The sequence below is a fragment of the Podarcis pityusensis genome (assembly GCF_964106645.2).
Source record: "Podarcis pityusensis genome assembly, chromosome: 15".
NCBI classification, from domain to species: domain Eukaryota; kingdom Metazoa; phylum Chordata; class Lepidosauria; order Squamata; family Lacertidae; genus Podarcis; species Podarcis pityusensis.
Window position 1 is genome coordinate 35,928,074 of NC_138040.1, and position 22,398 is coordinate 35,950,471.

At 45.9% G+C, this 22,398-nt stretch overlaps 1 long non-coding RNA gene across 1 annotated transcript; it reads left to right on the forward strand.

Annotated features, from left to right (window-relative positions):
• The first annotated feature begins 1,797 nt into the window (after positions 1-1,797).
• Positions 1,798-12,084, forward strand: LOC308463903. Its single transcript, XR_013979807.1, has 4 exons — positions 1,798-1,991; positions 2,191-2,291; positions 9,912-10,134; positions 11,777-12,084. It is a non-coding gene; the product is annotated as an uncharacterized lncRNA (long non-coding RNA).
• The last annotated feature ends 10,314 nt before the right edge of the window (positions 12,085-22,398 follow it).

Consider the following 22,398-nt stretch of genomic DNA (forward strand, 5'->3'; position numbering starts at 1 on the left):
CAACCAGCCACACCTCCTTGCAAGTTATTCTATTCCATTCCTTTGTCCACATTTTCATTTTTTGTTCCCAGCTGACACTCAGTGTTCTGTGACCACTAAGCATGAATAGTCCCCCCTTGGGCGATATCTCCCTTGCTTTTCCGTGGCCCTTTATAATCCCCAATCTTGTCTACACAGCATTTGAATTTGCTACTTGATGGGGATGAATGTTGTGGTGGTATTGAGAGCTGGCCATTGGCTGCCTGAAGCAAACAACAAGATGGTGCCATGGTGCCTGGAGAGAGGAGACTGAGAGGAGATATGGTAGCCATCTTCAAATATCTAAAGGGCTGTCACATGGAAGAGGGAACCAATGGCTTCCAGATAAACAAAAAGGAGATTCTGACTAAACATCAGAAAGAACTTTCTGACAGTGAGAGCTGTTCGACAGTGGAACAGTCTCCCTCGGGAGGTTGTGGACTCTCTTTCATTGAAGGTTTTTAAGCAGAGTGTGGATGGCCATCTGTCATGGATGCTTTAGCTGAGATTCCTGCATTCCAGGGGTTTTGAATAGATGGCCTTTGGTCCCCTTCCAACTCTACAATTCTACAATTCTCTGATTCCTCATACAGAAGCTGACCAGGCATCATTGTTGGTGACAGGACAGAATCCTGCACCACAACAAAGGACAGCAAGTTGCATGGCATACAGAACCCCCAGCATCCAGTAATCAAGATGTCCACCTCATGGGCCAATCATGGCCAACCCCTACCATTACAGTCAAACAGTAGGGCCGGCCCTGATTATCATGACATATGATGCCATCAACCTACGGGGTGCTCTATGGAGTTGGCAAGATAGTCAAGTTCCTATCTCCAAAGGTTTCTATCAATCTAAATGGATGGATGGGAAAATAAGTGGGGGGGGGGGGAATCTGGACACATGTGGTTATATTAGTTGTCGCCAACTAAGTTCTTCTTAAAGTAGACCCGTTGGAACTATTGAACCTGAATCAGCCATGTCCATTGACTTCAATGGCTCCACTCTGCGTTGAAGTAGCATTGGATACACCTGGCAGTACCTGAAGCTCAATTCCAGCTGACAATGAGAATTAAAAGGTGGCCTCCGGTGGTGCAATATATCTTACTTGGCAGATATATAAGAATATAAATGGTAAAGCTGGAGTTGAATGGCAATGAGACATACCTTTACGTATACCTTTATCCTTACGCAGTAGCAGGCTGGTGATAACTGCTGGGATGATTTTATCAGTACTTGTAGTTTGGCAGGGAACCGTTTGCAAGAAACAGTCCTAGATAGCACAAATATTCTGGCATTGGTGAGCTACGTGAAACATGTCTCAATGTAACCCACAAGTGATGACATCAAACTTCTTGATGAATTATAATTCAGCTGTTTCACATTGTATTCTTCCTCTGAAGTTCCTTTGGCATATATGTGTAAATAAATCTTATATTACAAAACAATCAGTCTCCAGTAACCCAGTTCCAAGGAAACCAAATCCCAAAGTAAGTGCTGGAACCTCAGCAGTCGGATAATTGAGGTGTGCAAAGCAATATATTATTTTCAATTATGGTTAGCCTGTTTCCCCAAAGGGAGGCTTCTGCAATTTTATATTTGGGAACAAATTCACTGGTTGAATTTCTGTGGGCTTGAGTCCTTGAGTCCAGCCCTCAGGCCTTTCTCTCCATGTTCAGTTCAGTGTGTTCTGCGTGATTACTCTGAAGCAGACTTTGCCAACTTGATGCCTTGCAGATGTTCCTGGACTACAGCTCCCATCAGCTCCAGCAGCATGGTCGTGTTGGCTGGGACTGATGGGAATTGTAGTCCAAAACATCTGCAGGGCACCAGGCTGGCAAAGGTTGCCCTGAAGTACGTGGTTTGGAGAATCATGGCCTCAGTCAGATGAATTCTCATGAATAAAGGAAGCATTATATCAGCCAGCACAGACTGAACCAGTCTGTCAGTCCGTAGGGTGGAAAATTGAAAGGGTGAGTACATGGTATGTTTGGGGTGATGTAATTGCTACGATATTTAAAAATAAAATTAAAAAACCCCATGGCTTATCTGGAACAAATTACCCGCTGAAACCCCAGTAAACCTGCCTCTCTGATTGGCATGCCACACCACTAACAGATTTATAACTCAGATTGTTTGACAGTTTCCTACTTCCTTTTATGTATTTCTAAGCGACGGCGTGGAATTTGCCAATGGAACACCACACGGCAATTGTTGGCTGAGCGGCTGGGCAGGATGGAGATGAAAAGGCTTCCAGGAGAGCTTTCCTGACTGTGAGTAGACACATCGCAGACCTACGAGCGTCCATTCCTAGGAATCAGAGCCTTGCCATTTCTTCCCTAAATCACAGAACACAGGTTTTAGGTTACCGCTACCTCCTGAAGAAAAGAAAAAAAAAGCCGAGCGAGCAAGCTGTATAATTAATCATATTAGATCCTGGCAGATGCTTTAGTTTGCAACAATGTTGCTATTATTAAGCATCTACGGCCGCCCATTACAGCCGGGGCCACGTGCTCAGAGTTCTGGGAAGGAGGACTTGGCAGGCCTCCCCTGAGCGAAGTAGGCTTGTCACATGGCATGCTTCAAGTACCACTTTCCCAACCACAATCAATCACTCCGCTTGTCGGATCTGTCAGTTCTACCTCATTGCGAGACCTTTCTCTGAAACTGACCGCAAGCCTGATTCGAACCGAACGGCGGTGATGGCAGAGATGGGAGTTGGCTGTGTGTGTGTGTGTGTGTGTGTGTGTGTGTGTGTTTTCCTCAAAGGGGAACCATTCAAGTTCAGGAGAGAAGCAAGAACAAAGCTGGGGAGGGAGGGAGGGAAAGGAAAGGAAAGGAAAGGAAAACAGCAGCAAAGCAAAACATAACAATTGCTTAAGAGTAATTCAAGTTGGAAGAAAATGACAAAGAAATATGCATGCACAAAGGTGGGGCAGGTAATGATATGTGAATGACTCCTTTCACAGGTACGGATGGGTGAACATGCCCCATTTTGGTTTCTCCCAGTTTCTTATTTTCCCAATGCTTCAGTTCTTCACATTTCAGCATCACTTTTCTGCCTTTTATAACTAACTAACTAACTAACTAACTAACTAGCTAGCCAGCCAACCAACCAACCTAACTCATTGAACATTTCCAGCATTTTAATGTGAATTCCTGCTAATATGCACATTTTCACAAGACAGTGCCTGTTTCAGTTGGAGAACTGTAGTGCAAAATTCAGAGGAATATGAATTTCAGAGGCTGACTGAAGTTTGGCTTGTGTGAGGAAGTCTCAGGAAGTCTCAGTTAAGTGGATTCACCTTTAAATGTGTGTGTTGAGCCAAATTTCTTCCATTTACCTGTCCCCTCCTGCTCCACAAAAAAACTTTGCAAGAGCAAAGACAGCAATGATTATGATTCTGTACCATTTCTGAATCATAATGTAACTAGGAAGCAGCAGATGGACTTGAGGCATGCAAAGTTTTGAATCTACTAATGCCTACATCTCTAAGTCATGCTGGCTGGATGACCAAAGGAGATGGGTTCTGTGCATGGGCAGGAATCACACAGGATATTTTCAGGTCATTTTCATAGCCTCTGTTCTTGCTGCTGAAGAGATAAGTCATTGTTCAGTTTTGTTTTTTGTTTTGTTTAAGCAGTTTGTCTCTTCAGCAGCTGGAACAGGGATGAGATGATAGCTGGTGATGTAAGAGGATTCCAGAGCAATGAGAAATTGAATGGTGGAGCTGACCCAAGACATTTTGATGCCTGAAGCGAAGCACCAAATGATACCCTCCCTATGCTAGGGAGGTGGTGGACAAAATGTAAACAGTCTTGTTGCACTAGTTCAGATGTAGCTTCTTGACTTTATGTATTCCCCTAAATTCTGGCTCCTGAAACAGAATACTTCACCATAGCAGAACTGACACAGTAGGATATGAAGAAGTTTCATCAAATGTGATCAAAGGCTCATCTGACAATCCCCTTTCAACAATAAAATATGGACACAATCGAAAGCGTTTGATATATGGTTTTAAATCTTAGGCTATTACATATTTTTTCAGTCATGAGTTGCGCTAGCCACTGCCAGAGGTTGGATACTGGGTTTCGGGGCAGCTTTATGACTTTTGGCATATCAGACAAAAAATGTATTTGGGAGTTTCTGGGCTGTCAGAGTTCCTAAGATATTGCACCCCATTTTGTGTATGTGTGTGTGTTTCCTATTGCCAAAAATTCCTCTAGCCAACTTGCTCTTCTGATGTGGTTTATTTTAACTGTCTACTTTATTCCAAAGTCCCTTCACTACCTGAGAGTTTATTTTGCTGAAGACATCTAAATGTATAAGAATAATTAAAGCACCCTTGTTTTGAGGGGACATTTTTCTTAATGAATAAAAGTGTCCAAAGCTGGCAATCAAGAGGAAAGGTAGTGAAACAATGACCAGGGACTGTCGCTAGTTTATTGGCAAGAAAGCTGCCAGCTCAAAGTAGTTTCAGCAGCAACAAACTGTCATCAGGAGATCAAAGATGATGATGATGAATGCTGTTCAACCGACTATTATGGGGAATTATTATTGCTGATGATTCCTTCCTTTTAAACATACACTCTGCTTCTGCTATCCTGAGCACAGCACCAACTATATGGGCAATTCATCCAATAACCTCATTGGTAGAGCATCTGATGCAGGGAAAAATATGTATAAGCTGGCTCACCCTTTTCGTGCGGCAGTATTGCAGGACGGAGGAGGCTTCACTGGAGGGAATTCAAGCCGGCTGTGCCCTTCCTGATTGGTGGAGAGGGCATAAGCCCCACCTGCCTATCAGGAACTGTATCCTGGCCTGCTCCCTGCTTTGGCAAATGGGGATGCAGGCCAGGGCTTGGACTGTGCCAGGGGTGGAGCCAACACAGTCAATGGTGGGCTTCCCTCAGATCCGCCCCTTGCCTATTTAAGCAGCCAGCATCTGGGGGCTCAGCCTGTTTGTTCCTGCACCGGGTTTCCCTGCCCACCTACCCTGGGTTTAAGCTGATCGTCAATGACTTTGCTGTGGCTACAGTGGTTGCCATCCTTCAAGGGGCTGGGTAGGAATTTGCCCACTGGGCTAATTGGCACTGACCACTGGATAGCAATCATCACAACTGGTTGGGCATTGGGGCAATCCTTTGTTTTGGATGGAGGGGAGGTTGTAGTCCCTGCCTGCCCCTCCAAACGCTGGGGTATCCCATTAAAGGGATCTGGGGGGAATGGTTATGTCTGCGTGCCCAGGCGGGGACCAGGGCTGAAGGCACTCCCCCAGATGGCGGTCCCTGTGGGGGGTCACCCTATTGGATGTAAGTTTTAGGAACCCCCACCTGGATCGACCACGCGTCACTTCTGGCAGGTGGGCTGGAAGTATTTTGATTGCCCCATGCCCAAGCCAAACGTCTTTCATCCGTATTCAATAAAGTTGTGGCCTGTTTTGACCCCAAACCAGTCTCATTGGTCTCTTGTTATTTGGGTTGGGGTATGCGAAGTCCAGTGGCGTAGCGTGGGGGGTGCAGGGGGGGCTGGCCGCACCGGGCGCAACATCTGGGGGTTAGGGTTAGGGGGCGCAAATCCACTGGTTAGGGGGCGCAAATCCACGGGTTAGGGGGCACAAATCCACGGGTTAGGGGGCGCAAATTACTTGCCTTGCCCCGGGTGCTGACAACCCATGCTACGCCACTGGCGAAGTCCGATGCCTGGTCCTACTAGACAGCTTTTTATAGTCCTCGTGGCTGTGGAAGGGCTGGAGCTCAGTGGCAGAGCACAAGAAGCTCTTTGGGAAAGACCCTGTCAGAAACCCTGGAGAGTCAGTCAGATAATAATGATGTAGATTTCGAACGACACAGCTTTCCATATTCCTGTTGCATACCTTTGTGATTTCTTGGAAAGAAAAGGCAACACAATAGAAAGTGCCTTAAAAAAAAGAGTATATGACTTAAAAGGAAAAACAAACAAACGGATAATGGAAATCAAATCAAATCCAACATTAACTCAACAGAACATAAGGCCTTCCCCCACCCCAGGTTCTTAGACATGATCTTTCAGAGTGATTTAATAACCGATTTTCTAGCTCTGAAAAATTGTTATGCATAGGGGAAGGCACAGTGAAGGACTTAGCCCATTTCCATGTGCTAAAAGCACTCTTTGCATCTCACAAGTCTGTAATTTGAACATAAAAAACTCAAGGTGCACAAATGGTGCACTTTGATTGTTCAAACTGCTTGTTTCCATTTTCTCATGATACACCATTCGCATGAGAAGACAAACAGTCCTCACAAGACTTATTTATTTTTTTATTGAGTTTATATCCTGCCTTTCTCCCAAGGCAGTTTACATTTAAAAACGTCTTGTCAGAGTGGCACATGCTCTGTTTATCTCCTGCTTGAACTACTGCAATGCTCTCTACATGGGGCTACCTTTGAAGGTGACTCAGAAAATACAATTACCTAATCCAGACTGATGACTGGGAGCGACCACCAGGACTGTGTAACTCCGGTCCTAAAAGATCTACATTGGCTCCAAGTATGTTTCCAAGCACAATTCAATGTGTTGGTGCTGTCCTTTAAAGGCCTAAATGGCCTCAGCCCTGTATACCTAAAGGAGCATCTCCACCCCCATCACTCAGCCCGGACACTGAGGTCCAGCTCAGAGGGCTTTCTGGCGGTTCCTTCCCTGTGAGAAGTGAGGTTACAATGGACCAGGCAGAGGGTCTGCTGGGCAGTGGAATGCCCTCCTATCAGATGTCAAGGAAATAAACAGCTATCTGACTTTTAGAAGGCATCTGAAGGCAGTCCTGTATCGGGAAGTTTTTAATGTTTGATGTTTCACTGTGTTTCTTATATTCTGTCAGAAACCGCCCAGAGTGACTGGGGCAACCAACTCAGATGGGCAGGGTGTAAGTAATAAATACTAATACCAGTGCTTTTTTCAAGGGGGGGGTGCAGGGGTACGCATACCCCTAAACATTTTGTGAATCTAAGGTTGGCCTCATTGAGGGGCAGTATTTCAATATCAGTAGGAAAATGAGAATATCCCTAAACATATTTTTTTTAGAGAAAAAGCACTGACTAATGCTAATACTGATACTGATACTAATTGTTTGTTGTTGTTATTAAATACAAAATAATCAACATGAATTAGCCTTCCTTACAACTAGTCCAGGGGGTGGCACCCCTACCTTGTCCTTAGTTTCTGTGTTGCCCAGGAAGGAGGGTAGTACTAGAAGTACCTGGGTCTGCCTGCCATTGACTCTAGCGCCACCTACTGTTGTCCTCCTGGCTTACACCCTACCAGACCCAATGGACTTTAGCTGCCACTGCGATGGGAAATACTGTAGCAGTTCCTGTGTGCATCATTGGCTAATGTGATATGCCTGAAGTCATCTTGGATGGAAAGCCACCGTGGCTCTTCCCCCTTATAAGGGGTTCCAGAGTTGGGGCATGGCAAGGGCATTTGCTTCCACCTTCAACAAGAACTGCACCCCCTCCAGCCCCTCACCCGACTGTTTGCCCTGGTGGTTCCTTGAAGGAAAGGCATTTTCCCCAAGTACATTCCAGGTACAGCTGAACCATATATACTAGAGAACAGAACAAGGCTGTAATCTTTAGTGTGCTTACTTAAAAGTTCGCTCTACCAAAATCAATAGGACTTAACTTCAGAGAAAAGACCTTGAGGATGGGAGCGGTAATGTGAAATATGTTGTTATTTGTCGAATCATGTGAGGCAAAGCTTGCCTTGGGCCTTGTGGGAGGGACCCCACACTGTGGCTGCTCTCCAGACCATAGCTGTCAACATTTCCCCTCTTTTAAGGGAAATTCCCTTTTTCTGAATAGGATTCCTCGCAAGAAAAGGGAAAGTTGACAGCTATGCTCCAGACCGCCCTCACCCCTTTGGAAACGGGAAGGATGTTGGTGTGGGAAGTAGTGCCAGCTCCAGGAAAAAAACAAAATGGGGCAGGGCATGGAAGTGATAACGTGCCTTCAAACAAACCCCTCACTTCCTTTCTGCCCTCTGCCCTTGCTCAAATTCCCCTGCATTTCCTGCTTCCTCCTCTTCTTCCTGCAGACAGTATAATCTTCCTTTGCACTTTGGATCTGGCTTGAGGCTTGGCTGAGCAGCTCCCAGTTCCAGATCTGAACTCTGCTGCTTCCCACTTTCCCTTTTCCCCATGTAAGGAGGCTCCACATGTACACGCACGCACGCGCGCGCACACACACACACACTCACGTGTTTGCAAGCCTTGGTGTTCTCCTGAGCCTGCTGATACCCCTTTTTTTTCTTCTGCGTGGTACCATTTTGTGGACATAATGATTGGCACGTAAGCCAGAACTTTGGTATTGACAGGAATGATAAAAAGAAAGAGACAACAGTTCCAGTAGGGAGAGTGCTGCTTGAGAGGACATATTTCCTACCAATTATGTTCCTATTAAATTCCAGGCCATAAGAGGCCTCATGTACCTTAAGGCATAAAACAGGAGGGAAATTTTTTACCTGGTACTGTTTCTCCCATCAGGCCCGTGATGGACAGGGATGGGGAAAGCTGCACATGGTGAAGTTTTCTGTTTTGCGGAACAAACAACCTCTTTGGCTACCCAGTGCTCAAACTTTCATGCAGTCATTTGGGCTCCGTGCACTGAAATGCAATTCCGCCCAATGAGGGACTTTGTTTTCTCTCCCCCTCTCCCTCTCCTGCATTTAAGATCTTTCAGCAACTTGTAATTACATGTTGGTGAGATTTCCGTGTTGAACACATAGATTAGGGTGTCTGTCACGCCTTGCACATATTTCCGGCCTTGTTCCAGTAGTTTAAAGGCATTCCACACACAAAAAATGGGCTTTCAAAAGAGCTTCTCCACCCACCCCAATGATAACCAATGTTTTGTTTTGTTTTTTCACTTGAAAGAATGAAAGAAAAAACACACACACAAAGGCTGTAAGTGATGGCAAGAGACCACTGGAAAAGGTCCATCAATAACAGACCTGTCTGCAGAGTCACTAGCACAGGAAACATGTCAGTAATGATGGATAAAGGAGTAACACTGACTTCCCCAAGTGATTTTTGTGGTGGCCAATGCCCTAACTCTTTGAAGGAAGCTATCATCATCAGTGGCAAACTCATGTTTTCTCATTACACATATCCTAAAACAGTTATTTTTTTTTTAAAGCCTTTTGAAAAGCCAGGATATGATGGACACTTTGGCTCCATGCGCAGTATATATTTAAAGCAGTATCACACCACTTTAAGCAGTTGTGGCTTCCCCCAAAGAATCCCGGAGACTTTGCTGTACAAAAACAACATAGAGCTAGTGAAACTTTGTAATAAAAACAAGCAGCATGATAAAAGAACTGAAACAGGTGAAAACAGGAACTGAGGAATAACAGGGCCTGATCTTGTGGGTCTGGGAAATCCTGGGCAAAATGCTATGTCTGAAGCAACCAATAGATGATGCTTCACATTCCGCAGGGACCATGGTAGAAGATGCCGGTCATGGTATCCTGTTGTCAAAGTCACACCTGTGCATTTAAAGAAACACTTTGTTCAGAATGGTATTTTATTTTGGCAGGGCATATCCTTTCTTCTTTCAAATCTGATCTTCATATATTGAGGAAGGAAGAGATTTCTGCTGCAAATTTCCTGCAAGAGACTTCCTGGTCCTTTAATCAGCTACTTCCTATTCTGGGTCCTCCTGATGCTTTCCGCTTAGTTCTGCTCATGATTTTCCAACTGCCCATCATAATGTGCCGTTCCCCGTTCCTGTTCACCCCATATATTGCAGGATCTAGCCTTGAAGGCTTCATGACAGGGTTTCCCAGTCTCTTCCAGACTTCTTCCCAAACTGATTCTTACCCTTTGTTCCATTTCTCACCTTTTCAATTTCCACTGGAGCTGATGTTGAGGAAGCAAGCTCCTTGTGCTCACCCACTCACCATTCCTCCCTGGGGAAATGGTCATTGGTCAGTGATGGAGCGTGTGCTTTGTATGCATAACTTACCAGGTTCAAGCAGAAGAACATAGAACGAGGCCTTCTGGATCATTCCAAAGTCCCACCCAGTTCATCCTTCTGGTCTCACAGTGAACAGCCAGTCAGATACGTCTGGAAAACTGACAAGTAGGTTGGGCGCACAATAGCACACTCACACCCATAATCCCCCAGCAAATGGTACTGGAGGTACCACATAGCCATGATGACTAGTGGCCATTGGTAGCTGTATCCTCCATGGACTTGTCTAATGTCCTTTTAAAGTCCATCAAGTTGTTGGTCATCACTACAGGCACCAGGTGTGATGGCCTGGGACTCAGGCTCAGACTTGGAGCCAGAGCAGTTTCAGTCCGCACCGGATCCTTTGCCTCAGGTGGCAGCTGAACCGAGTCTGGGGCCTGATTCTGAAGAGCCCCAGTCTGCACAGGTTCCCTTGCTACAAGCACCAGCTGGGCCGAGTCAGGGGCCTGAACCTCCCCTGGCTCCAGATGCAGGGATTACCTTGTTGCCTTCAGCTGGGCCATCACTTACAGCTGCTCCACTACCAATTGGGTCAGGAGAGGCTGAGGTGGCCTCTGGGTCTAGTAACCCACCCGCATCTCCCGAGCTGCAGAGACTCAGGTCTGAGAGAAGGAGAGACCTGAGTACTCGCAGGAGGAGTGCTTCCCTTCAGGCGAGACAGGGAGGTGAGTCATCGGGGGATCAGGACCAGCTGTTACCCCGTCAGAGATCAAAGGCTGCCGGACCCCGCCCCAGGTTGTGGGAGCAACATTGCTTGACCTAGCCTGGTTTCCTGCCTTGGCCCTGTTGGACTGACTCCTCGTGGAATCCTTGGATTCGGGACTGGACCTGGACCGCGTTGCTCGGGTTAACCCCCGGGCCCAGCACACCAGTGGATGGAGTGGATGAGACCAAGAGTGGGTCCCACAATCAAGAAGGCAGTTTTTGCATGTGCTGTAGAGGAAAATGAGGGGCAGATGGGGCTCACCACCCTGGGAAGGTAGCCCACCTAGGAGAAGGAAAACTCTGGTCCTAAGCCTCCACTGCTTTGCGGCTGTACTCTTTTTTAAGAAAGGCTTTGGGAGCAAACCCTGAGGGAAAATCCATACCCGCTGTCTTGTGGGACACCTTTGGGAGAAGAAAAGGCTAAGGGGCAAAGCCTACACAAATCCAGAGTGAGGTCCCTAAAATGGTTGGATGACATTTGCATGCCTCCTTCCAGGAACTCCTGCAGCTGAGCTGGTGCGAAACATATTGCTCTGCTTTCCTATGGACCACATCAGCAAGGCTGAGAGGGGGTCTTGTTGTCTGGACAGCTCAGGACTTCCTTACACACTGCCAGGCTTGCACCCCAGAGAGGTCACTTGGTTGCTGCTCATGTATCAAAAACAACACAGGAGGCAGCAGTTATGAGTTAATAGAATCATAGAATGGTAGAGTCGTCAGGGACCCAGGGGTCATCTAGTCCAACCCCTTCAATGCAGGAATCTCAGCTAAAGCATCCATGACAGATGGCCATCCAACCTCTGCTAAAAAACCTCCAAGGAAGGAGAGTCCACAACCTTCTGAGGGAGGCTGTTCCACTGGTGAACAGCTCTTACTGTCAGAAAGTTTTTCCGTTTGTTTAGTCACAATCTCCTTTCTTGTAACTTGAAGCCATTGGTTTGAGTCCTGGAGCAGGAGAAAACAAGCTTGTTCCCTCTTCCATGTGAAAGGCCATACGATATTTGCAGATGGCTATCATATCTCCTCTCATTCTCCTGTTTCCCAGGCTAAACGTGCCCAGCTCCTTCAAGCACTCCTCATAAGGCTTGGTTTCCAGAGCCAGAGTTACCTGTCTCTGCAGCCACAGCAGGCCCTGAAATTCCCCAGCACACACTCCATAGTCTCCCAAGACAGACTGATTCCAACAACTTTCTTCTCTGTGTGCTCTCTCCACGGAAAGTCTGGAGGATGACAACATGCGATTAGGTCTTTTCAGTGGTGGCTCCCAGACTGTGGAATGCTCTCCCTAGGGAGGCTTGCCTGGCACCATCGTTACATATCTTAAGGCACTAAGCATTAAGCAAAAAGATTTATTTTCTGGCCTCCTTCAGTGGGTGGGATGTCTTAATCACTCCTTTAATCCCTCCTTTTAAAAACATGAATGTGTTTTAGATTTATGTGTGAATTATTTTATGCAGGTTGTGATGTATATACTATTTATTTATTGCTGTAAGTTATTCTGAGTCATTTCTAAAAAATAATAATAAGTGATCAATAAGTTTGGCTTCCTCAATAAAATATCTGAGGGGGCTGAGCCTTCACAAAGATGATATGCGTGTGCTACATCACGTGTTCAATTACTGTATTTTTCGCTCTATAGGATGCACCCGACCATAGGACGTACCTTGTTTTAGAGGGGAAGAACAAGAAAAAAAAATTCTCCCCCTCTCTGCTCAGCGCCCTTTCAGCGAAGTGGCAGGAGAAACGGAGCCCCTTCCACTTCTCCTGCTGCTTGGCTGAAGGGGCGCTGCGCAGCTCTCCCTCTCTGCTGAAACCAGGAGATTCTTGCTCTCCCGGCTTCAGCAAAAGGAACCTGAAGCCTGTGGAGCGCAGCGGGAACTCGCGCTGCGCTCCGAAGGCTTCAGGCGGCTATCCCTGAAGCCTGGAGAGCGAGAGGGGTCAGTGCGCACCGACCCCTCTCGCTCTCCAGGCTTCAGCGAAAGCAACACAAAGCCTCCAGAGCGCAGAGGGAGCCCTCCCTCTGCGCTTCGGAGGCTTCGCGTTGCTATCGCTGAAGCCAAGGAGCCTGCATTCACTCCATAGGACACACACACATTTCCCCTTAATTTTTTGGAGGGGAAAAAGTGTGTCCTATAGAGTGAAAAATACGGTATATGGGGGTGGGACTTACCAGGGCCTTCCCAATATGTTATTCAAGTTGGGCCCCCTCTGTGTGTGGGGCATGGGGAAGAGTCTTCAGGGTCAGAGAGGCCTGGAGGGCTGCATTTGTCCCCAAAAGAGAATCCTGGGAACTGTAGTGTATGCCCACAGAACTACAATTCACAGAAGGCAATTTTTTAAAAAGAACTGGACTGTGTACATTGAAAGCACACACCCTTCCCAAAGAATCCTGGAAACAGCAGTTTACCCCTCATGGAGCTACAATTCCCAGCACCCTTGGCAAACTACAATTCCCAGGAAACTTTGGGTGGGGTGCGATGTGCTTTAAATATATGGTGTGTATGCAGCCTTAAAAACTGGAGGCGGGGATATGGCACCCTCTGTAGAATCTGTTGCCTAAAGTGGCAGCTTCATGTTGATTCATAGCAGCGCTGGCCCAGTCTGGCTCAAATTAAGTCCTGAGTCAGGGCTGTCCTCCACTTAGCTTGGACGGCTGAACCCCAGGCAGGAACATCTCATATATCAAGCTCCTTTCCTTAATGGAACGAAGATGACTCAAAGGCTTTTTAGAAGGAGTGGTTTCATTTGCTCTTGGATGTTTGCTTCACATCTTTTATTTTATGGGTAAATCATCATCTATTAGGCCTCCTTTAAACAAGACGATGGGAGCCTTTACTCAAATCATAACAGACCCTTTCAGCTGACTGTGTGGAAGAAAATGTGTGTCAGCGATTCCCACCAGCCTCTCCAACTCTCGATGCAAGTCCTACCTTGCAAACTGGAAGGGGGCCTCCCTTCTTGCCGCTGAACAAGTGCATAAAGAGGATCTTATTTATTGCAGGAGACATGTTTTAAAACAACTGACAAAATGGCAAGATGTAAAATGACAAGCAAAAGGGATTTCTTTTTTTCCCCTTTTTTCAAAAAACCGCATACTGCATAGATTTCTGGCATTGATAAAAATAGTGTTTTATTTTAAAGTTGTAATTAGGGTTCTTTCTTTTTCTTTTTTTAAAGAGCAATAATGTAGCAGGAAAGCAAGGAGACATTTGGGTATTAGCTAAGGATGCCAAGTGCAGTGCAGTGGAGAGCTGAGGCCCCAGATTCTTCTCCAGCTTAGCTTTCAACCCAACTTGGAGAAGAATTGAACTATGGAATTCTTTCCCACAAGAGATGGCCACCAACTCAGATGGCTTTGAAAGAGGAGTAGACAAATTCATGGTGGATAAAGCTCTCTGTGGCTACTAACCCTGATCAGTAAGTTCTACCTCCACTGCTGGAGGCAGGAAGCTTCCCAATACGAGTTGTGGGTGGGGTGGAGAGAATACTGTTTGCTGGCTTCCTATGGGGATGTAGTCGGCTACTGTGAGAACAGAATGCTGGACTAGATGAGTCCACCCAACCTGGCCTCCAATCCACTTGCCTGCTTCGCGGCAATGGTGGCAACAGACAAACCTCCTTTATTTTCCTCGTGGCTGGAGTCCCTCCGCTGCTGTTGCAATTTAAAGAAGGGGGGGCAGGATGTTGGGAGATTTGGGTGTAATGGAAGAGGGATGAGTACAAGAAGGGAGATGCTTTGGTTGTACAGTAAGAGTTGTAAGTGTCGGTCCATTCACAGTGGCTCAGAGTCAAGAGCTCAGCCATTCTCCAGTGTTTTGGCTTACGAGGGGTAAGAAGTTGCTCATCTCAAATATTAACTGATAGGCACTGGATCACAAGTTGTGCAGTTTCAATTGCCTCGTTGTTCTCTTCTCAGCCCAGTGACTAACATTAAAGAACTGTGTGAACATCAGTGGAGGGAAAGGGGGAGGTGAGATTTATCCCCCCCCCTCTCTTCCATTCCCTTGATGTGTGACTAACAGCTGTTTTTCTTTGTGGCAAACCAGTGGGATCTTCCTGTTGTTGATGTAATGGAGATGCTTCCTGGTGTGAAATTCTACAGGATGGATTGCGCAAGGGGAGGAGGACTTCAACACACTTATCAAAGTGCTTTCCAAAAAAGAAAACCACTCTTCTATTCTGTAGGGACGGGCAACAGATCAAAACACACACCGAGTGGCTGACATCAGGTCAGAGTGACATGAGTTAATGCCTTTTTGGTGTGCTCTTTTTTAAAACAACAAGAAGAACTTTTATGAGCAAAATGATGCTTTTTGTGGAAAATGCAATCGGATAACTGTAATTAAGAGGCATCCCCACTTCCCAGGAAGGGTGTAATTGCTACTTTTCACTGTGATCTACATGTGTCATTGATATAGATGCAGCCAGCCATCAATCCAATTGGTCTACTAGGACAATGAGTGCTAGATACCCCATGCATGGCAGCTTTCAGAAAGACTTTCCCCATTGTTGTTGTTGTTGTTTAGTCGTTAATCGTGTCCGACTCTTCGTGACGCCATGGACCAGAGCACGCCAGGCACTTCTGTCCTCCACTGCCTCCCGCAGTTTGGTCAAACTCATGCTGGTAGCTTCTAGAACACCATCCAATCATCTTGTCCTCTGTTGTCCCCTTCTCCTTGTGCCCTCCATCTTTCCCAACATCAGGGTCTTTTCCAGGGAGTCTTCTCTTCTCATGAGGTGGCCAAAGTATTGGAGCCTCAGCTTCACGATCTGTCCTTCCAGTGAGCACTCAGGGCTGATCTCCTTAAGAATGGATGCGTTTGATCTTCTTGCAGTCCATGGGACTCTCAAGAGTCTCCTCCAAAATTCAAAAGCATCAATTCTTTGGCGATCAGCCTTCTTTATGGTCCAGCTCTCACTTCCATACATCACTACTGGGAAAACCATAGCTTTAACTATACGGACCTTTGTTGGCAAGGTGATGTCTCTACTTTTTAAGATGCTGCCTAGGTTTCCCCATAGCAGCATACAATTAAAGAATTATTTACTTTGGAGAGATCTCACTGAACCTAGCTATAATCTAAGGGCTCATCCATAACGACATTTAATGTGGATAGTCAGCTTCCTGTACCTTCATTATTTCTCCACAGTCCATAGGATGTTCTCCTGGTTCTACCCATTGCCTTCCTCAACCCAGATTTTCTCATACCAATATACTCCAAAAAGGAGAAAATCTGGATTGTAGGAGGGGAAAGTGTGTGTGTGTGTGGGGGGGCAGTTATCTGGAGGAGATCAATGTATGGACAGTGAAGAATTAAAGGAGGTATGGAAAGCTCACTATCTATATTAAAAGAAAGTATGGATGAGCCTTCAGACATACATGTTGATCTACTGCAAATCACCTGGAAAGCTACTAGTAGATCCCTTACTATATGCCTCCTTCAGGCTCAGAACCAGCATGCCTCTGAATAGTGGGAGTGCGCTATTGCCTTGTTGCCTTGCTTGCAGACTTCCCTAAGGCAACTGGTTGGCCACTGAAGGAAGCAAGATGCTGAACTACAGTAGATTGGCCTCTGGCCTGATCCAGCAGGAGCCTTCTTTGGTTTGCTGCACCAGGTGGCTTTTTCAGTTGTGGTGGCATTGACCGTTAGTTAATGAATTTTGGAAACAGATTGGTATAGAAATATCGGGAATTGTGGGTAGGAAGGTGGGAATCTCTAAATTAATGGTTCTTATTGGTCTGAGTAGCGCCGAGTTAAAAACAAAAGAGGAATGTAAATGGGTAAAATTGATGGGAACTGCAGCCAGACAGGTTATAGCGAGTAATTGGAAAAATGCAGAAGAGCTAGGGGTGAACCAATGGAGGAAAAAACTGAATAATATTATAATTTTAGAATATCTGTGAAGATACACAGAATGAAAGGGTTTAAGGTCAGTGAGAAAGAGGAGGATTGGTTTGAGAAGATATTGAATTATTGGGGTAGGTGTGAACAATTTGGGGCAATTAAAATGTTAAAAGTTAAACCTTGTGAAGGGAGGAGTGTTAACATATATAAAATTGTACACATGGTTGATTTGAATATGTTATTATTGATTTTGTATACCCAATGTATAAGCCGCCTGGGGGGTTTCACTGTTTGTGTTTTGCTTGTTGGTAAAAAAATAAAAAAATTTAAGCGTTAAAAAAAAAGTTGTGGTGACATAACCGAGAATCCAAAATTAACCATGAAGCTGTGATACAACCACCTTTTAAAGTGCTGAGACTTTGAGGAAACAAGTAAAGCCACAAGATTCAGAATGAGATACTGAAAGCAAAACAGGCAACATGGTGATGGAAAGCAGCTGCCATCTTGACGGTGAGCAAAGCCAAAAGCTTGAGGGGAGATGGGGTGGAGGGTCATATTCAAGAAGGGCTTGGATTTGTTAGGCGCAGGGAGTCACTTACTACTACTCTTCCTCCCACCCATCCCCATTTCTCTTTGGCGGTATTAGTTAATTAAACTATGCAAATTAAAGCATCTTATAATTTATATAATATCAACACCACAGCCTTGAGCCATTTGGCTTGCATTGTCTGGCACGTACGTTACATAAAATGTTTAGAGCGGCTCTCATAAAAATGAAAAGAAAAAGAAAAGAAAAGAAAGAAAAAGAAAAGGGCTGTAAATCAGGTTTAATTTATTCATTTTCTGTTTCATATGAAAGCATGCCAAAATCAGATTATTTATGAGCCCTTCATAACAATAGTCATTTTTATGGGATGCATTGACAAAAAAGAGGCATTTGGTGGTGTATGATTCTCCTCTTTTTTCTTTCTTTTGCATTTTTGAATGCCTTTTCAGGAATAATTTTTTGGGGCCACCTAATTTCAAAGAAAATGTTTAATCATTGATATAGTCAAAATAATTCATATTTAAAATCCTGAAAAACTCATGAGATATATTTAAAATGGCAAAACAACAACACATTAGATCTTTTTGAGCAGACTGTGTGTAATCCAGTTTAAATGGCAGTGCATTTGAGGCTTGATCTGGCCCAAAAAGTTGTGTGGTTCCCATGCAGAGAGATCAAAAAAGCAAAGAAGAGGCCTACTGGATCAGTCCAGGATCTGCTCTACAGCACTCTCCGCACCTATGAATCCCAGGAACTGGAATTTGGGGGCATACCACCTCCAATGCTGGATGGGGCCACAGTCCAACACTCTAACCACTACACCACACTCCCCCTTCAAGGCCAAATGGTCTCTCCAGGCCACACTAGGCAGGCAGAACCTTTTCCTTCCCTCCTCTCCTCATATTGAGGGGAACACGAGCTTCAAGTGTGAAGGGAGGGAGGGAGGAGGAAGAAACTGTTCCATTCATTAGCATCCTGCAAACCAGCACTCCGTACACACTTCTAAAACAATCGCACAGACCGGCCCCATCCCCCCTTTTCAAAAATGTCACATCTTTTCAAGCCATCTTTTGTTTATTATCCTAGTGCAGATGGAGGCAGAAGCTTAGAACGGCGTCAAATGTTTTCCATGATGAGAAAAGGCCAATGGTTTGGCAGCAGTTTGGAAGGGGAGGGGGGAGGAGAGAGAGAGATATGTGGAGTTGTTGAGGCCCACAAAAGTATCCACTTGTGACATATCTGAATGGGCCGTTTTCAAATCCCTCCCAGGGGGCTGACTCTCATTGAGGCCGGTTGGCCCTCACAGACAGCTGGTGGGGCTGACTCAAACTTAAGAGAAATACGTAATCCTTGAGTGGTCAATCCACTCCATGATCTATCATAGGGACACAGGAAGCTGGCTTAAACCAGGTGAGAACATTGGTGTGTCTATCTCAATACTGACAATTCTGACTGGCATAAGCTCTCCAAGCTTCTCCCAGCCCTATTCTGGAGACATCAGGGATTGAACCTGGGAGCTGTGGCATAGCAAGGCCAGCTGAGCTCTGGGAACATCACTTGCTCCTCAAGGTAGCCATTCCTGGTGACTGCTTGTGCCTCAGTACCAACCTCTATGCTCTCAGGATTCTTTAAGGAAAAGACCATTCAGAGGTAAAGCTCATGGCTTTGAATCCAGAAAGTCTAACAAATCTCCAGTTTGAAAGAGTCCAGTTACAATAGCAGGCGATGGGAAAGACGTCTGCCCTGGGTCTTCAGAAAGCTGCTGCCATTAGATAGACTAATAGTCCAGTGTGAAATAAGGCAACTGCCCACATTCTTTCCCCCATCTCTTTGTCTCTCCCTTCCTCTTCCCAATATTCGCTTAGACCAGCCGTTCTCAACCTTGGGTTGCCAGATGTTCTTGAACGACAACCTCCATCATCCCCTGGCCATGCTGTCTGGGAATGATGGGAGTTGTAGTCCAACAACATCTGAGGACCCAAGTTGAGAAAGGCTGGCTTTAGACTGTAAGCACTTGGAAGGCAAAGATCAGTTTAGTTTCACTGGTGTGATTCGGTGGCAATGGGCCCCAGAGTGCCTATTTCCCCAGGTCAGGGAGGCTTGAGCTTTGAAGAGAGCTGTTGCTTCGGTGGAAGCAGGTCAGATTAGGATCTTGTATAGGAGCTGGAGGCTATGCCCCTAACTGGCTCTCAGTCACACCCTGAGCCTTGCTTGCATCTGTTTCCATGCTAACACCCACACCATACATTTAAAGCTCATTTAAATGAGCTACAATTCCCAGCACCCTTAGCAAACTGCACATTCCAGGATTCTTTGCAGGAAGCCATGGGCTTTAAATGTTTGGTGTAGATGTGACCTTACCCTTTTTTTCAGCCTCCTGGGCAACTAGCTGGACACTGCGACAGTGGCTCAGAAGTTCCTGCTGTCTCCTCTGGTCCTGGGGGAGAACAGTGGAGTCTGAGAGATAGCCAGGTACCCTGTTGGGATGCCCAGACTCACTGGTTCCTCAGGATCACTGGCAGTGTGGTGATCTGACAGAGGCTTCTGCTCCCTTGCACTCTTCATATAAGCAGACTTCAATTTAGTGGTCTGGGCAGGGCTGAAGCCTGACACAGAGGCAGTGTGGCTCTGAATGTCAGTTGCTGGGGTTCCTAAGTGGGAAAGAGTTCTACAGTGGTACCTCGGGTTATATACGCTTCAGGTTACAGACGCTTCAGGTTACAGACCCCACTAACCCAGAAATAGTACCTCAGGTTAAGAACTTTGCTTCAGGATGAGAACAGAAATTGCACAGCGGCAGCGGAAGGCCACATTAGCTAAAGTGGTACCTCAGGTTAAGAAAAGTTTCAGGTTAAGAATGGACCTCCGGAACGAATTAAGTTCTTAACTAGAGGTACCACAGAGCCTAGGACTTGCCAATGAGAAGGTTGGTGGTTCGAATCCCCACGATGGGGTGAGCTCCTGTTGCTCCGTCCCTGCTCCTGCCAACCTAGCAGTTTGAAAGCACATCAAAGTGCAAGTAGATAAATAGGTACCGCTCCGGCGGGAAGGTAAACGGCGTTTCCGTGTGCTGCTCTGGTTCGCCAGAAGTGGCTTAGCCATGCTAGCCACATGACCAGCGCCCTCGGCCAATAAAGCGAGATGAGCACCTCAACCCCAGAGTCGGTCACGACTGGACCTTATGGTCAGGGGTCCCTTTACCTGCTCCTCAGCTTCCCATAGGCATCTAGTTGGTCACTGTGAGAACAGGACGCTGGACTAGATGGGTGTTTATTGGTCCAGCAGGGCTCTTATGTTCTTTTGTAAGTCACCATGCACACTGCTGAATTGTACAGGGAATGTTTTCCTTGCTGGAGCCATTGGATAAATGGAGAGGAAGACACTCCCCTGGAAGAAAGGGGCTGTTTTCGAGGTGAGGCCTGGCCAATCCAAGGGACAGCATTGCCTCTCTCTCCAGCAAAATTAGCATACAGGATCTGTCAGTCACTGAGAGCTTTCAGTAAAAGGGCTCCTTGTCAGCTTCCCTGCCTTTGATGTGACTGGGATGGAGGTGCTCAATTAAAAGCCTATCAGTCTGTAAGTAAATCAAGGCCTATCAGGCTTGTCACATCAAACAAACGATTATTACACTAACCCGCCCACACCATTTATCTAGCTGTTCCTTCTTGACAGCTCAGGGTCAGGGCACTGTAAATCCTGCACTGGATTCCAGCCACCTGGATCAGGATTAAAGCCGCCATCCAACATGCCCTGCTGCACCCAATTATTTTCCACCACCGCAATCAGGGTGCGAGGAGAGAAGGAACACATTGCATTTCCAGGCAGTTGGGAAGACAAACAAAAAAGCACACGGGTGGAAGAGACCAGAGAACAAGAAAAGCTACGTGTTAAATGGGTTTTATGTAATCACTACTCTGACTGACGCATCAATATACGCAGCAGATTTTCTTAATTCCATTCGAAAAGGATCACTTTGATTTTTTTTCTCCTTTATGAAAAGGAACTCAAGTACCCAGCAACCACAGAAGCTGGGCAAATCTCCCATGGATCTCTCATTTCCAAAGTGGCCAAACCTTCAAACCTTCATTGTTTCAGTTCCAGCGGGTTATGGAGGTTAGACACTTTTAAGAGTCACACTGAAGGCAGGATTTCACCCATATCAGTTTTGGGGCACCACAGTGGCAAGAAAAGCACACCTGGCAAAATGTTTGCTTCCACGTCAACGATAGGGAACCTCAGGCTGGGGAAGTGAATTGGAACTGAACTGGGAGCCCCCCGCAGGCCTTAATGTCAGGACCTCGATACTCTCCAGAGGCCACACCTCTCAGTGGCCCTGTTTTGTACCCCATGTGTGTTTGTCTGGCTGGAATGTGTCCTTGAGTTCTGCTGTTGCCTCCTGCTTGTCTGAATGGAGGATAAATAGTTTGCTCTGCTGCTTTTAGCTTCTGGCCTCATGTATCTTGAGCATGTGTCCCTTGGAAGGTTGTCCAGAAGGGAATGTGGCGCTTTGGCTGAAAAAGGTTCCCCACCCCCTTTTTTTATGCCACTCTGAATGGTACAAGTACTTTCATGTTCTGCACCTGCCTTTTGCTCTTGCCCAGATAACAATGATAGTGAGTGGGAGGAGCCATAGACACAGTGTTGAAGGAAAGTATTCAACATCACCTTGAGCCAGAACTTCGTCATTTGAACCATAAGTATTGCTACCACAGCCACATACCATTTTGGCTAATGCAATTTGTATTGTGCAACCCTAATTATATTACGGGATGCCACCAGAAATCTCCCTCCCACAATATAAGGAATTTGAAATAGCCACACAAAGGCGACTTGTTCTGTTTTCAGAAATGTTCTTGGCTGCCATTGAATTTTTTTTTCTTCCTTCAGCTGGAGACACCTTCACCTAGATGAAGCACACCTTGATTCCATCTCAAGCGTGGCTCAGCTTGTTTTCTTTTGGAGTGCTGGCTGACATCATGCAGTAGACTTCATGTTCTGATTTTCAAGGGGGGGGGAGTTTTATTTTCTAATAATCGGGGAGTTTGGGATTGTATGCACATTAAATTCCTAGTTTCTTTGTGTTGTGGATGTATTTTAGTCAGTAAAACCCAAGTACATATAGACAGACAAACAAATAGAAGCCTGGTTTGAGTTTCCTCCCACCCTTACGATTAGCATCACACAAGATGGGAAATGGGGAATGAACCCTTTTTCCCTGTGTTGCATTCCTGTAACTGATTCAGTTGCCTTCATCATGCTTAGAAGGCAAATTAC